At 34.8% G+C, this 15,236-nt stretch overlaps 1 long non-coding RNA gene across 1 annotated transcript; it reads left to right on the forward strand.

The window, feature by feature from the left end:
- Positions 1-2,977: 2,977 nt before the first annotated feature.
- On the forward strand, positions 2,978-11,990 carry LOC143676474 (uncharacterized). Its single transcript, XR_013172111.1, has 4 exons — positions 2,978-3,070; positions 4,218-4,301; positions 6,513-6,576; positions 11,843-11,990. It is a non-coding gene; the product is annotated as an uncharacterized LOC143676474 (long non-coding RNA).
- Positions 11,991-15,236: the final 3,246 nt, after the last annotated feature.

Consider the following 15,236-nt stretch of genomic DNA (forward strand, 5'->3'; position numbering starts at 1 on the left):
AAATACCGAGTTGCCCTATGACTCAGTAATACCACTACTCAGTATATATTCAGAAGAGCGGAAAGCAGTGGCACAAACAGACGTTTGTACACCAATCTTCATAGCAGCACTATTCACAATTGCCAAAAGATGGAAACACTCCAAATGCCCATCAACAGATGAGCAGATTAACAAAAATATACATACGAGGGACTATTATGCAGCAATGAAATGAAATGACATCCTGAACCATATGACAAGATGGATGAACCTTGAGTACATAAATGCTGAGTGAAATAAGCCAGTAATAAAAAGATAGATACTGTATGATTCCACTTTTATGACCATGGTAAATGTATATTCAGAGGCTTATAATACAGAATATAGGGGAACTAGAGATACGCAGAAGCTTGAGATAGGTGAACCGATTACTGAGGAGGTTGAACTGAATTATAAGGGGATAGAGAGAAGTGAAGGCAGTTCACTAGTGTGTCTATAAGTAATATTACTATATTGAAGGTGAACATGATCGAAAGGGGTTGTATAGACTCATGTTCCCCACCAATTAACACTATGAATATAAATAAATTCTTGAATGAACTGCTGCAAAGGTATGAATCTTGTACAAAGAGTGTATAATTTCAGGTATAGGCAGAAAAATACTATTGGGCTACATTTAACAGAAAACATCAACAGTGCTGTAGCAGGGGTACATAATGGGGGGAGGGACAAGAGTTAGGGGGAGGTTTGGATTTTCTATTTGGTGAGCTTGTGTTTATTGGCTATCTTTGTCTTGGGAACAACGAAATTATCTAAAATTGAGAGTGTTGATGGACTGTTGTTTTTGGACAATATGCATGAGGCCCAGTGATGAAGGTGGCTGAAAGATGCACTGACTGAGAAGTAGATTGGTGAACTATAATGTAAACATGATTGAACATGGTGCTGCTACAAAAAGGAAAGAGGTGTAAGGCATGCAACAATGTGAATGAACTTGTGGGACATTTGGTGAGGCAAAATAAGCCAGAAGCAAAGAGAGCAAATATTGCATGATCTCATTTAGAAAATACTTATAAAAAACTTGGGCCTTGGGCCATGGTGGCTTAACAGGCAGAGTTCTCACCTGTCATGCTGGAGACCCGGGTTTGATTCCTGGTATCTGTCCATGCAAAACAAAAAAAAACAAAACAAAACAAACAAAAGAAAAACTTGTGCCTAGATTGTAAGCTCTTATAGCAATCACAGCTAGTCTGGAATGGTAATTGTTATTTCTGGATTTTGAGAGGCTGTTTTATATATGTATAACATGGTATTTAGAGATAAGAGTGAAGCCAATCTGGTCGGGATTAAGGTAATTCAGAATACAGGTGTAAAGTAAACATTTTTGGTATTTTAGAACTTCATCTATTCTTTGAGACCAAAGAAAAAAGTTTTATGCCCACAATCTAAATTTTCTGTAGCACATAATCTAACTAACCTGTCTGGACAGGTCATTTAAACAATCCAAACACAGGGAGCCCAGAATAAGAATGAGAGTTTTCAATCCTGTATAGCTTTAAAATAATGCCTGGATACATCCCAGAGTATATTAAGCAGATAAACAAAAAGTACTGGCAAAGTCCCTTGAGGGATGAAAGAACAATTATGAAACTATTAAACTTTACTACTGGGGAAACTCCAGATGCTGTGCTGAACATTAGGGACACCCAAATCAATAGACCAAGCCCTTGATCTTGAGGCTTGCACCTGTGAAATTTATGTATGTGACAGAGAAGCTTAATATTTCTATGGGCATGCCTAAGAGTCACCTCCAGAGGACCTCTTTCAATGCTCAGATGTGGCCTTTCTCTCTCTAAGTCCAACTTTGAAAGTAAAACCATTGCTCTCCCCGATACGTGGGACATGATGGCCAGGGATGAAAGTCTTCCTGGTGGCATGGAGGTGACTTCCAGGGATGAGCCTGGTCCTGGCACCATAGGATCAACAATGCCATCCTGACAAAAATAAGGAAAATAAGCGTAACAAATAAGGTATCAGTGGCTGAGAGTGTTCAGATAGAGTTGAGAGGCTACACTGGAGGTTACTCTTATGCATGCTTCAGTTAGACATTGCTACCTATCATAACCTGCCAACCCCCAACCAAAACCATTCCTTCCAATCCTAAAAAATACCTAGAGCATTATTATATAATAAAGGAACCTTATATATAAAGGTTCCATGAATTGGGTTAACTTTCCAAAACTTACAGCCTCCAGATGTTTCCATGGACCAGATAAGTCCTGAAATGTGGAGAGGCCAGCCCTTCCAGAATATCAACTAGTTGCATCCCCCCTGTCATATTACTGACAGCCCCTTCCAACATGAGAAAGTTAGAATGGACATAACCCAAAAACCCCCTAGAGAGTGGAAGAAAGATCAAAGGTGATGGTGGAGTTATACAGAGAAGGTTGGGTTTAACCAATGAGCATGAGTGCTGAATCATTATAGTGATATTTCTTTTAGCTTCCAGTACCTTAGAGAAACTAGGAATAAAGCCCAAAATTGTGAAATAGTAACCCATAAAATATTCTGGAATCTGTTCTGCAACTAATTGTTGCTATGTGCTTTGAAACATATTTGCTTTATGTATGTATGTTATATAAAGAGAAGGAGGAGGATGACAGAGAAGATAGGATTTACCAAGTGAGCATGACTGCTGAGTCATTGCATTGATATTTCTATTGGTGTCCAGGGTCTTGGAGCAGTTAGGAAAAAAAACAGAAAACAAAAAACAAAAAATCATGAAACTGTAACCCACACCAAACCTTAAAATCTTTTCTGTGACTATTAAAATATACTTGGAAATTGATTCTTTTTGTATATAGGTTATATTTCACAATAAATTAAAAAAAAAAAAAAGTCAACAGAGAGGGTTGACTCCTGAGTTTGCTAGCTCAGCAGCTCCAAGCTGTCATCCGGAATACAGGTACATCCCATCTCTTCTGTCTGCCGTCCACAGCATTAGCTTCAGAACTAAGGCTGGTTGTATCTGTGATCATAAAATGGCTGCCAGTGGCAGTTGGAATTACATGCACCCTGCTCTCATCCAGAGGTAAGAGAGGAAAGAAATACTTTTCAAAATCATAAATTAAAGATCTTTGCGTTTTGCCTGATTATGTTATTCTGTAACAAATCAAACATTGGACTAAGACACCAGGGGAATATTCTGTGCTGCTCGGCTTAAATCTGGGTTGCTAAACTAAATCACTGATGTGGAGGAAGGAAGAAGGAGTATTAACACAATGGGCTTAGAAATCAGGTTTCCCATAAAATTGAACATGCATTTGCTTCCACTGAATCACTTGTATTGCATAGGGGAGAGATGGATTCTGAACAAAACTGAACCTTTATTAAGAAGGAAGGAGGAAATGTGTGCTAGGTATGCAGCAAAGAATTGTGCACTTCAGAGACTGAAAGGGGAAATGCAGTTAGCACACATAATGGTTCACGTTAAAATTTTGTTTTAAAATATATTTTTATTACAGTAAATGAAAGGCAAATTAAGAAACGGGGAAAGAAGAATATCCTTTAAAACTTTAATTCTTATGAAATCCAATTAATTTACAGAGACTTGTATGGGCATCACTGTACAGAAGGGTCTTGGTTGTCAAGAATCGTTATGAAAAGTTGTAGGGATTGAGTTTCCCAAGAGTGCTTGATGTGGTAGAAAGAGCAAGAATAAATTCTAGATGCTGTTGAACGCACACTTGTGCGTTCTGAGTTGTGTGTGACTTGGGGCAAGTCCCATAACTTCTCTGATGAGTTCGGAAAACAACATACTTGCCTAGAAGGTAGGGATTAGAAAGTAGGAGACCACGTAATGTGCTGGCCCATGCCAGGCACTCAACACGAGGTGGTCCATAGGAATAGAAGGAGCACGAGCGGCAGGATGTGTGTGTGACATAGCATCAGGGATGACCATTTTCAAATTGCAGGAGAAAACAAAATATACTTAATGAATTTAGTCTTTCCTTAGTAAGTTAACAAGACCCTGAGATTTTGCAGTAGTTTTAATTTCAAACAATGTTTTGATGTAAATTTACAATAGTTTGAATGTGTAGCAATCCTTTAAGATAGCCCTACATAAATGTTTTTAACATAAATCCCTGGAATCAACTTCTTGCCACATCACTTAATTTTGTGTAGGAATTTGAAAAGCCCAGTAATTCAGTTTATATGATTACTTGTTTAAATTCTAGATAAATGGAGCTCTTTGTAATTTGTGGCGTATTACATTTGGAGGGAAAAATAACTGATCGATGTCACTCCTTCGTCATGTTTTGGTATGTGGACTGCCTAGAGGTACCTTTTGTAAACAAATATAAAAATGTTTCTATTTTATAGAAAACCTATGTAATATTATCACTGGAAAAAATTACAGAGTGATCTATTGGTATTTTTAACATTTTAAGTTTTAAACCAACTGTTCTAATTTGCTAGCTGCCAGAATGCAATATACCAGAAACAGAATGACTTTTGAAAAGAGGAATTTAATAAGTTTCTTGTTTACAGTTCTAAGGCTGAGAAAATGTCCCAATTACAACAAGTCTATAGGAACGTCCAATCAAAGGCATCCAGGGAAAGATACCTTGGTTCAACAAGGCCGATGAAATTCAGGGTTTCTCTCTGAAGTGAGAAGGCACATGGCAAACACAGTCACAGTTTCTCATCTGGAAAGGCATATGGTGAACACAGTCAGGGTTCCTCTCTCATCTGGAAGGGCACATGGTGGACACGGCATCATCTGCTAGCTTCTTCTCCTGGCTTCCAGTTTCATGAAGCTCCCCAGGAGGCATTTTCCTTCTTCATCTCCAAAGGTCATCAGCTTGTGGACTCTCTGCTTCGTGGTGCTGCAGCATTCTCTGCTCTCTCTGAATCTCCATTCTCCAAAATGTTTCCTCTTTTATAGAACTTCAGAAACTAATCAAGACCCACCCAAATGGGTGGAGACATGTCGCCGCCTAATCCAGTTTAACAACCACTCTCGATTACATCACATCTCCAAGGAGATGATCTAATTACAGTTTCAAACATGCAATGCTGAATAGGGATTAGAAGAAACGGCTGCCTTTACAAAATGGAATTAGGATTAAAACATGGCTTTTCTAGAGGACATACGTCCTTTCAAACTAGCATACCAACTCAATGCTTATTGAGACTAAGTTTACTTATGTTTCCCAGTGCTGTCTTTGACTTTTAACAAATGAGGAACAATTATAATTTTAGTGTGACATGAATTATTGTGATCAATGTTTTGCAAATAAATGCCCTATTTTATTATATGGTAGAAAAAAGTTTGTAAGAAACTCAAATAAGGAAAATGTAGCTGTGGAATACTACTTGATGTTTATTGTAATGTACATCTATCTGAATAATCTACACAACTTTTAATGGGGTTCAAGAATAATTTCTTCATGATTAGTTCTTAAAGTTGGGGGCCCAGAAACAAATCAGTGCATTTTGTCTAAAACTGTCTTTTAATTCATTCTTAAAATTCACAGAACTTTGAAAATACAGACAGCTTTATGGACCATTTAATCCTGACTACTTCCGTTCAGAAGAGAAAACGGATTCTTAGATAGGGTAAATAATTCATCCCAAATCACACAAGAAGTTATAAGCAGTCACAGACCTAAAATCCCCTTATTTTCAAAATGGCTACTTTTATGAAGCTGCCATCACAACTTTGAACTGAAAAAATTAGATGATTTACCCTATTAAGAAAATGATGCTGGTTACAGGAACCAGGCATAGTCCTCATATAAATATATGTTGTTGTGCTGGTTTGAAAGGACATATGTACCCTAGAAAAGCCATGTTTTAATCATAATCCCATTTTGTAAAGGCAGTCATTTCTTCTAATCCTTACTCAGCATTGCATGTTTGAAACTAATTAGATCATCTTCCTGGAGATGTGATTTAATCAAGACTGGTTGCTAAACTGGATTAGATGGAGGCGTATCTCCACCTATTTGGGTTGGTCTTGATTAGTCTCTGAAGTCCTATAAAAGAGGAAACACTTTGGAAAATGAGAGATTCAGAGAGAGCAGAGAAGAACGACATAGTCAGAAGAAGGAAAATGCCTCCCAAGGAGCTTCATGAAATGAGAAGCCAGGAAAGAAAGCTAGCAGATGAGGCTGTGTTCACTGTGTGCCTTTCCAGATGAGAGAGAAAACCCTACTGTGTTCACCATGTGCCTTCTCACTTGAAAGAGAGAGACCTGGAAATTCATCAGCCTTCTAGAACCAAGGTATCTTTCCCTGGATACCTTAGATTGGACATTTCTATAGACTTATAGACTTTAACTGGGACATTTTCTTGGCCTTAGAACTGTAAACTAGCAATTTATTAACTTCCACCTTTTGAAAGCCATTCTGTTTCTGGTCTATTGGGGATTCCAACAGCTAGCAAACTAGAACAGATGTTAATAAATTCAATGCGAGAGCAAACATGACAGTTTCTCTGTCATATTTTATCCCTCTCTCTACAACAAGCTTCTTCTTGGAGCCGTACTGCTTTAGGAGGAGATCTACTCAAGGAAAAGTTCATCATTAACAGGTAAGAAGCAAACCTTCAATTTACATACTCCAGGCAATAAAATAAAATCTCCGATGTGATTCAGAGATGTGCAGATTGACATATCTGCAGATTGTCTTTAAATGATACTTTTATTAAACATGCTTTCCAAGAATAATCTCACAAATGACTAGTAAAATAAAACTAATTTTTTTTTATTTCCTGTTACACTAAATGTTTCACATTCTTACTCCAGCCGTAAAAACATTTAAAAATTCTGAATAAAAATGAAAGACAGGACTTTATTTTTCTGAGATAGATAAAAAATTAGCTAACAAAGCACAATTTTAATGATTCTCCTTACCTGAAAATAGTTTTTTTAAATCTTTTAAGTAATTGCCCTCTGTAAAAAGTAGCATATTCACCTCTTTCTATACTTTAAGTACCATCACTGTTGTCTTTACCTTAACGTAACCATTTATCAGAAATACATGCATGCAAATATAACATTAAAAAGGAAAAGTATCAAAGGCAAATGGAAGTCATATTCTTGAATTCAAAGTAATATTAATATTTCTAAAAATAATTGAATTGCTCATGCGCTTACTGGGGCCAAAATATTGTATTAAATGGTTCCTAGGAATTATTTCTTTCAATTGTCACAATATCTTTTGAAGATTATATAATTATTAATAGGCTCAGCAAGACTTCAACAGGATTTATTCATTCAGAAACTCAAACTATTAGCCATTACACACACAAAAAATAAATTCTCTGGAAAATACTAAGATTATCAAGATACAAAATAATAGAAAGAAGTAATATGTAAAAAATAAAAGGTTGACAATATCTAAGTACAATATTCATGGTATATTTCATTATGTAAGTATATGCATGATTTTATTCATATAGATTTGTACAAAAATATGCATCAATAAAATTGGAGCCACCAAATCTTTGGGATCAAAAGCAACATGAAAAATAAGGAGGAAAGAGTAGTAACTGATTATGTTTTGTGATTTATTTGAATAGGATTAGTTATTGGAGACAATGTTGTTGCTAATAAATTTCATAACTTTATAAAATATACTAATGCATTCAGTCTGATTTCTGATGAAGATAAATATGTAATGCTAATAACTATGTCTCTTAAGAATCTATTTAAATGTACGTGTTACTTTCAAAATATAAAATTAAACTTTAATTACATATAAGATGTAAAGTTTAAGATAAAATAATTAAATTTTAATTTTACTTAGAAAACTCAGGAATATGACATTTATGTACAAACTATAAAACATTGCATTCTAAATTTTATTTTTTAATAAAGTAAAATTATGTCTTCTGTTTTATTTTTCTATTTCTCTCAATCACATACCAAAGGCCACCACTATCATTCCTGTAACCTCCCAGTCTATTTTAGGCCTTTATACACACATAGTAGATTCTCTTCTTAATTTACATATGCACTTTTATACCTTTTACATACTCTATGCTGGAACATAGGTTTTGGTATTTTTCTCTTTGCCATGCAGAATTATGTAAAAACATTTTGATCAAAACTTCCCTAGGTTTAACTTAGTCTGTGCAATTCCCAGTAGAGATAATTGGATTTGTTTTTATATATCATTATGTGTAGTCATGACCAACTTTCAAAGCCATAAATGAAGACCTGATAATTGAATATCAGAGCCATTTGCAACTTTGGAACCATACTTATTGATAAAATGTCCCTGTAAAGTTTCCAAACCAAATCTTTCCTCAGAGAACATGACTTACATGATTTTCTGACCATAATTGTTTTGCACTGATTTGTCTGACACAGAGGAAAAACATAGAATTAAAATAACTATTACTGAAATACTTCTTAGACTATGTTCTGCATATATTTATCCTATGTGTAAAAGCATTAAATGTATGAAAGGGATTTTGAATGCATGACAATGAATCCTCATCCTTGTGCTTTTACCACTAATGGTGGTAAAACATCTAACATGTAGATGTTAGAAACTGTCTAAGAAGAGCTTCTAAAAAATAATAAGCATGACAAAATACAGGTGTATGGGGATGCTTCCAATTAAGAATTCTAGCTTTTCTGGTTAAGACAATGAAGTAGAATATGGGTCTACCACTATTAGGGGTATACTAAAATGAATAAAATAAGTTTTTAAAAAAAGTATTCAGAAGTTGGCAGCACAATTTTAGTGAGTGCAAAAGAATAAAACACCCCTTTAAATGCACCAAATTTCAAAGTTTCTAATAGAAATAAGCTAGAAAAATTTCTTAGAGAAATAGGCTTTAGGATTAATAGAAGAAACTGAAACCCTAATGAAATTATGGGTTCAAAGTTCAACTGACTTTTCCACTTACTTATTTCTCTATGAAAGTTCTGACACATTGAATATTGGAACAGTGACCCATTAATACCTGTGAGAGTTGAGACCATCCTTTTCTTCAATTGCGTACATTGAAGCCCCACAACTGATAGAACTGTCTTTGAATGTTTGAAGAACTCCAAATGAAAATCAATAAAGCTTGGCACATTAGATTATTAGAAATATTGGCACTAGACATATCATTACATGAAAAGATTGCATTCTGTACTTTCAAAAGGACTCTTTCAATTAATTGGAGTGACTAACCAGATCAACTTCCTTTATTTTTACTTGAAAGGGAAACTTAGTTTGAAAGCTGAAGAGTAAAAAGCAAAATGCTTTCATGCATACTATTGATTCTAAAATTGGGCCATTATTAATCTCAGCACGTGGCTAGCACCTCTCAGTCTATATTCTCTTTAATGCAATTTTAGTCTTCAACTATCTTGTTTTTCTGGTGGATTTCTAAATTTCTTTTCTTTGTAATCCAGTCTCCTTCTTGTGATTTCAAGCACTAAATTGTGCCAACACTTTCATGTGACTTTTTAAGATTGAAAGCTGAAGATGAGTTTTGGTTTCTTTTGTCCCCTAATTTCTAAAATGCAGATAGTTAACAAAATCATAGTCAATTCAATGCATTGTCTCTGAATTTCATAGTCTAAATTCTACCATTAATAATTATTCCAATTTTAATTTTAAAATAGGTTCTCTATACTTTTCTTTATGTCTCTAGTACATGTACATTAAAATAATTTAGCCTGTGTTATTACAGGAAGCAAACACTTTCCCTTTCATTTCCACTCTCCTAGTTTAAAGCCTCGTTAACTCTTTCCTAAAGTTCCAAATATTTGCCCATGTAGACCCTTGCTTTCAGCTTTCTCTATTATATTCAAAGAAGTTGATTCAACTTCATTAGATCAGCTTTGCTAATATTACCACCTACTAGCAAAATTCCAAAGTCCACATCTTACTTTATATAGTTAGAAGTATATATTTAGCGTTCTGTGCAATCTATACAGGTCGCCTTTGCCAAACTTATTTCTTCCCACATCCCGCACACATAATCTATATTTCAAACACTCATCATTCCTTGAACTTATCTTGCAATTTGCCCTGCCCATACCCAAATTGTCTTTTTCCACATAGACTTGTCTTATTTCTTGAAATTGTTTGTGTTTCAACTCTGGTTTAAATATTATTTCAATCATGATGTCTATTAATATCTTACATCACAATTTCCCTTATTTTATAATTACTATTTGTTGGTACAAGATACACATGATAATTATATAAGGTCTCTTTCTGCCTTTCTGTGATGAACTACTTGAAGATACAAGTGTCCTGGCTCATTCCTCTTTGAAGCCCTATGTCCTTTTCTTGTGGTAAAATGAGCATGGTATGTATTAATAAATGAATGTTGGGTGAATTTCTATGCACTTAAGTTAGTGTCATTTATTTGGTGCCCAAATTATTAGCCCAAAATAGAACATGAATAATTTTCTGACTTTCATTGAAATCTGTTTCTCATAGAGAAATCCATTAGGTTTGAATATTAGTTACATTTTCATATATAACATTTTTAAGTAGTCTTCATGCTTTCTTTTTCTTTTTCAAAATGGCATTAACTATTTTTAAGTAATAAACATAGATCTGCAAATTACATATTGGTCTAGTCTATAATTCTACTATTAATAATTATTCCAATTTTAATTTTAAAATAGGTTCTCTATACTTTTCTTTATGTCTCTAGTACATGTACATTAAAATAATTTAGCCTGTGTTACAAATATTTTCCTTATGATACAATATAAGTTTTTTAATGACTACTTTGTAGTTCCTTGATCAGATTATCTGTGTTTATTGCAGTATTCATTTCTATTCGAACAATAAGGTGATTTGCATTTTTAAAAGGATTATTACAGAATAACAATGAAATTCATAGTACTGACTAATAGACCTTCAGAAATATAAACAGTGTCTAATCACATTAATTGTATAATGAACAACGTTATGGGAGAGTTAATATAATTCTTGAGGTAAACTACACTTATTTATTATGTAGCTTCCAAAGTTTGATTTATTTTGTCAAAGAGTATAAGATATGTTTCAAGTACTTAACCACCAACAACAATATCTCCTATCAGATGTGTGACAGGATTATATACTCTCAGCACTTAGACAGTAATTATTCTCTGCACTCTCAACAAACTCGGGGTATTTTTCTGTTAACAGTTTTATAGAAAGAGAATGTCACAATGACAATACTAATTTAATTTTAATTTATTTGAATACTGGTGAGATGGAATATTATTTAATATATCCTTTATATTTCTTTCCTCTGTAAATGTCTGAAATACTGACAGCCATTATTTGACTTTTGTTTGAATTTGATTGTATCTTTCATTTTAGGGATGAGTTTTGACTGCATTAACACCGGAAAGCAATTCAGAACCACTTAGTCAAAGTTACCACAAACCAATATGACTTCAGCTTTATCTTCAACATTGCTTGAATTTGGAAACACGTACCATAAAATATTGCAAAAACATTTTTAATAAAATAATGATGCTCTTTTTTAAGAAGATACGTTAATGGAGAAATTAATTTTTAAATTTACTAATATAATTGAGTTTTTAATACAAAATATAATAAATGTGTCAGAAAAACTTCAGTACATACATTATACATTATTAAATTGAGTCATTGAATATGATTTTTAAATATAAAATTCTTATTTCCATATCATACGATAGTGATATATTTAATATCATTTTCATGTGTTTTGTGACTATTAATGATTACCAAGCTGTTAACTAAAGGACAACAGAATTATTATCAGAAATTATACATAGACAATGCCAAATGAATGGGTTGTGTTCTGATCAAAATAACTTAACATAGGTTTTTTTTGCTTTTTTCTGTTTTTTGCTTAGGCAGCCACCGGGAATTGAACCTGGGTCTCTAGCAGTGCAGGCAAGAACTCTGCCACTGAGCCACCATGGCCTGCCCAGAAACAAAATGTTTTAATCTGAGCAAATTGAGCTGTTTATTGATAGGAATATCTGTGAGGTAAACAGATTGAGAAACAAAATAAAAATAATTGCTTATCATATCAGTATTTGCTAAATGCTAAGGTTTCCTTCATGCCTCATGCCTGGTATGGGTGACAAAGTCAAAGGTGGATATAGTAGTTATAAATATAAGTAGATATTTAAATGCTTACTTTTTTATTATTTGACCTATTATTTTGCAAAATGAACAGTTTGTCTCAGGCTTTTCTCCTTTATAATTAGATTAACATTGAGATTCCACAGTCAAATCAAATTCATATAGTTACAACAGTTTTCTTTTTTCAGATACATCCAAATCACTGTGAACTTTATTGGGATAACTGCTAAACACCTGGGTTATTAAATGTCAAGTTAGCATATAATAATTCTAGCTGAATATTTAAAAGAGAGAAATTGTTAGAATACATTTTCAATTAAACTATTTTAATTACGTAAATTTGTGCTCCTGCAGCCTTCACTAATATGCAGTAGAAGGCATTAATAAATATTCTCAAATTGTCTGTGATCGAAAGATGATGCTCCAAAATACTCAGAAATACTGAAGAAGCATAGTCATGGAACAACACTTTTGGTTAGCATTGCATTTACTATAAAATGTCTTCCCCTCACGGACAGTAAAACCAAACATGGCATCCAAGGCTGTAGTATTATCAGAAGTAATCAATCAAAGAATTCAAACATGATTGTCTGAATTCAATTAAACATAGTTAAAACAACGATGTTAAATATGCACATCACTTCTGAAGGCACATTTCAGTAAGTATGCTCTGTCAAAATATTACCACATTTCCTGCTGTAAGGTCAGTAACTAAAAGATGAATTTGCTATTTATTCTAATTATTCTGCATGAAGCAATTAGAAAAGAGAAGACTGGCTCTTGGCCAAAATTGTCGTGTGATTTTCCAGGCCTGACCAAAGACTTTACCTGGCAGGTCTGAGGGAGGAAGGCAGTCTTCTCTACACCAGACTTGGTGCATACCCAGTGCATTGCAGTCTCGGAAGGCAGTTGCAGCCCCTGCTCTGAGTCACACCTGCACCCCAACCTGAGGCCCTCCTCAGGTGCCTCAGACCTCCTTAAGAGGAGTGGTAGGGTGGGAGAACTTGAGGATATTTTTCTCCACTCTGATTAAATTAATTTCCAGTCCTAGTCCCCTCCTCCTCCCAGCCCCTGGGTTCATAAAACTGCAGGAGTCTTTGTTCCCAGCTCCCTGCACGGTGAGACCTGCTCCCAGGACTGGGTTGAGCCATCTGACTCTCACCAGGTGCCTTCTCATGGGACATAATGGTACAAGGGCAAGCCAGAGCTTTCTCTGCTCTCATGCTTTTTAACCTGATGCTTGAACCAACAGAGTAAGTGTTTGAAGGCTTTACTGTTATCTCTGTTTTTGCTTGATTGTTGTTTAATTAGCTATCATTGACACCTGGCAGCCCAGCTCAGCTCTCATAGCTCGAGTTAGTTATTAACAGAAAAATATCAAATCTTCTCTCTTTGGATCTCTCTTTCACCTTTGTTACATAATGAGTTAACCTACTTTGAGAACATTTCTTTTATCCTCAGCATATACTTCAGAATACAGTAACCTTACTTATCTTTCTACCATTTTGTAGTTATGGTAAATATAATCAACTAGCTTATGTATCATCTCTTGGTTCCTTTACTATTGGAATATTGTATATAATATGGAGATTTAAAAATGGAACCAAGAGTTTCTTATAGTGAAACAAAGGATAAAGACACTCATAAGAAAGTTTAAGCCAAACAAATCTATTAATTAATATTTTTGCATAAATTTTGATAGTTGATATACATTGAAGTAAATAAAGGTTACATAAACACATAGGCCACGTTTATGTTTGAAATATTGAGAAATATGCATGCTATTCCCCAATGAATAAATCTTTTGATCATTTGATATTCATCCCCAATATTAGATCCAAATTTCAAGTAAGAAGTAAAACTCACCACAAAAATAATTAGCTCTATTTAAATTTCAGAGTTTTATATTTTGGCTACAGTTTGAATCTCTGATGAATTTGGATTTATTCATTCATGTATTCACGCATTGACCATTTAATATGGTTGAGCTCTTATTAAATACTGGGGACATAAAGGACAAAATGGAAAAATCCTCCTTCTCATGGAAATTCACTGCAAGAATGATAAGGTGATTTCATTGCCTTAGTTTCCCAGTTTCTAACTGAGTGTTTGTTGGCTTAACAACAGGAATTTATTTGCTCACAGTTTCAGAGGCTATAAGGCTTGTTTTCTTCCAGGGTCAGCATCTTCTTTTTAGCCAGCAATCTTTGGGGTTTCTTGGTTTTTCCATCACATGGAAATGCACATGGCGGCATCTTCTCCTTTCTCTTCTGGCTTCTGTTGACTTCCTGCTTCTGGCTGCTCCCTGTAGCTTTGCTCTCTCCATCCAATTTCCTTTGCTGATAAAGACTTCAGCCATATTAATTAAGGCTCACCCTAATTTAGTTGGAAAATAAGAAGCCTGACAGCCCTGGGAGTTCTCAGAGAAATCAAGGCCTCAACCAAGGGTTGGTGCTGTGAGGGTTCTTGATTCAGCTACAGGAAGAACTTGAGGGCTGGTCATTGTGTACAGCCAAAGAATCCAAAGATTACTCAGTATGTACAGCTCAGAAACTTTAATGCATAGTGAAAGTTCATGCTCAAAGGAAAATGAGAGCAGGTGTCCTCCAAAGGAGGAGAAGCTCTCTGAGGGTAGAATCCTTGCCTTATAAGGACTGAGAGGAGCCCTTTCCCCTCTGACTATGCTAATAAGGGATTGATGAGCTTCACTTTTCAATGGTTCTTTTCAGGTGCCAACTGGGTGATGGTAGGTGTGTGGGGACTAGGTGTGAGCCTGCTGAAAGGAACTTTCTGTTATGGGTTATAGGGTTACTTCTCCCTCCCTCCTTTCCTTTCTAACCTGACTCAATACTTTAAAAGGTCTATTTACACATAGGTTCACACCCACAGGACAGGACCGGGGTATTGGCACCTGAATATGCCTTTTGTAAGGGAGATGATTCAACACAATGGTAAGAAAATAATGTTTCTCTCAATTACAGTAAAAACTATAAAGGAATACCAACCAATGAAGCCAGCCTTCAATTAATTAGAAAGTGTCTACTGATAAATGATCCTTTGTGACAGGAATGAGAAGGAATTTTGTGCAGGTCATTTGCCTAGGTTTCAGATGTTTTTCTCATCCCTTCTTGTTTTTCTATGCATAACAAGGAGGCTGAT

Source organism: Tamandua tetradactyla, chromosome 3, assembly GCF_023851605.1.
Source record: "Tamandua tetradactyla isolate mTamTet1 chromosome 3, mTamTet1.pri, whole genome shotgun sequence".
NCBI lineage: Eukaryota > Metazoa > Chordata > Mammalia > Pilosa > Myrmecophagidae > Tamandua > Tamandua tetradactyla.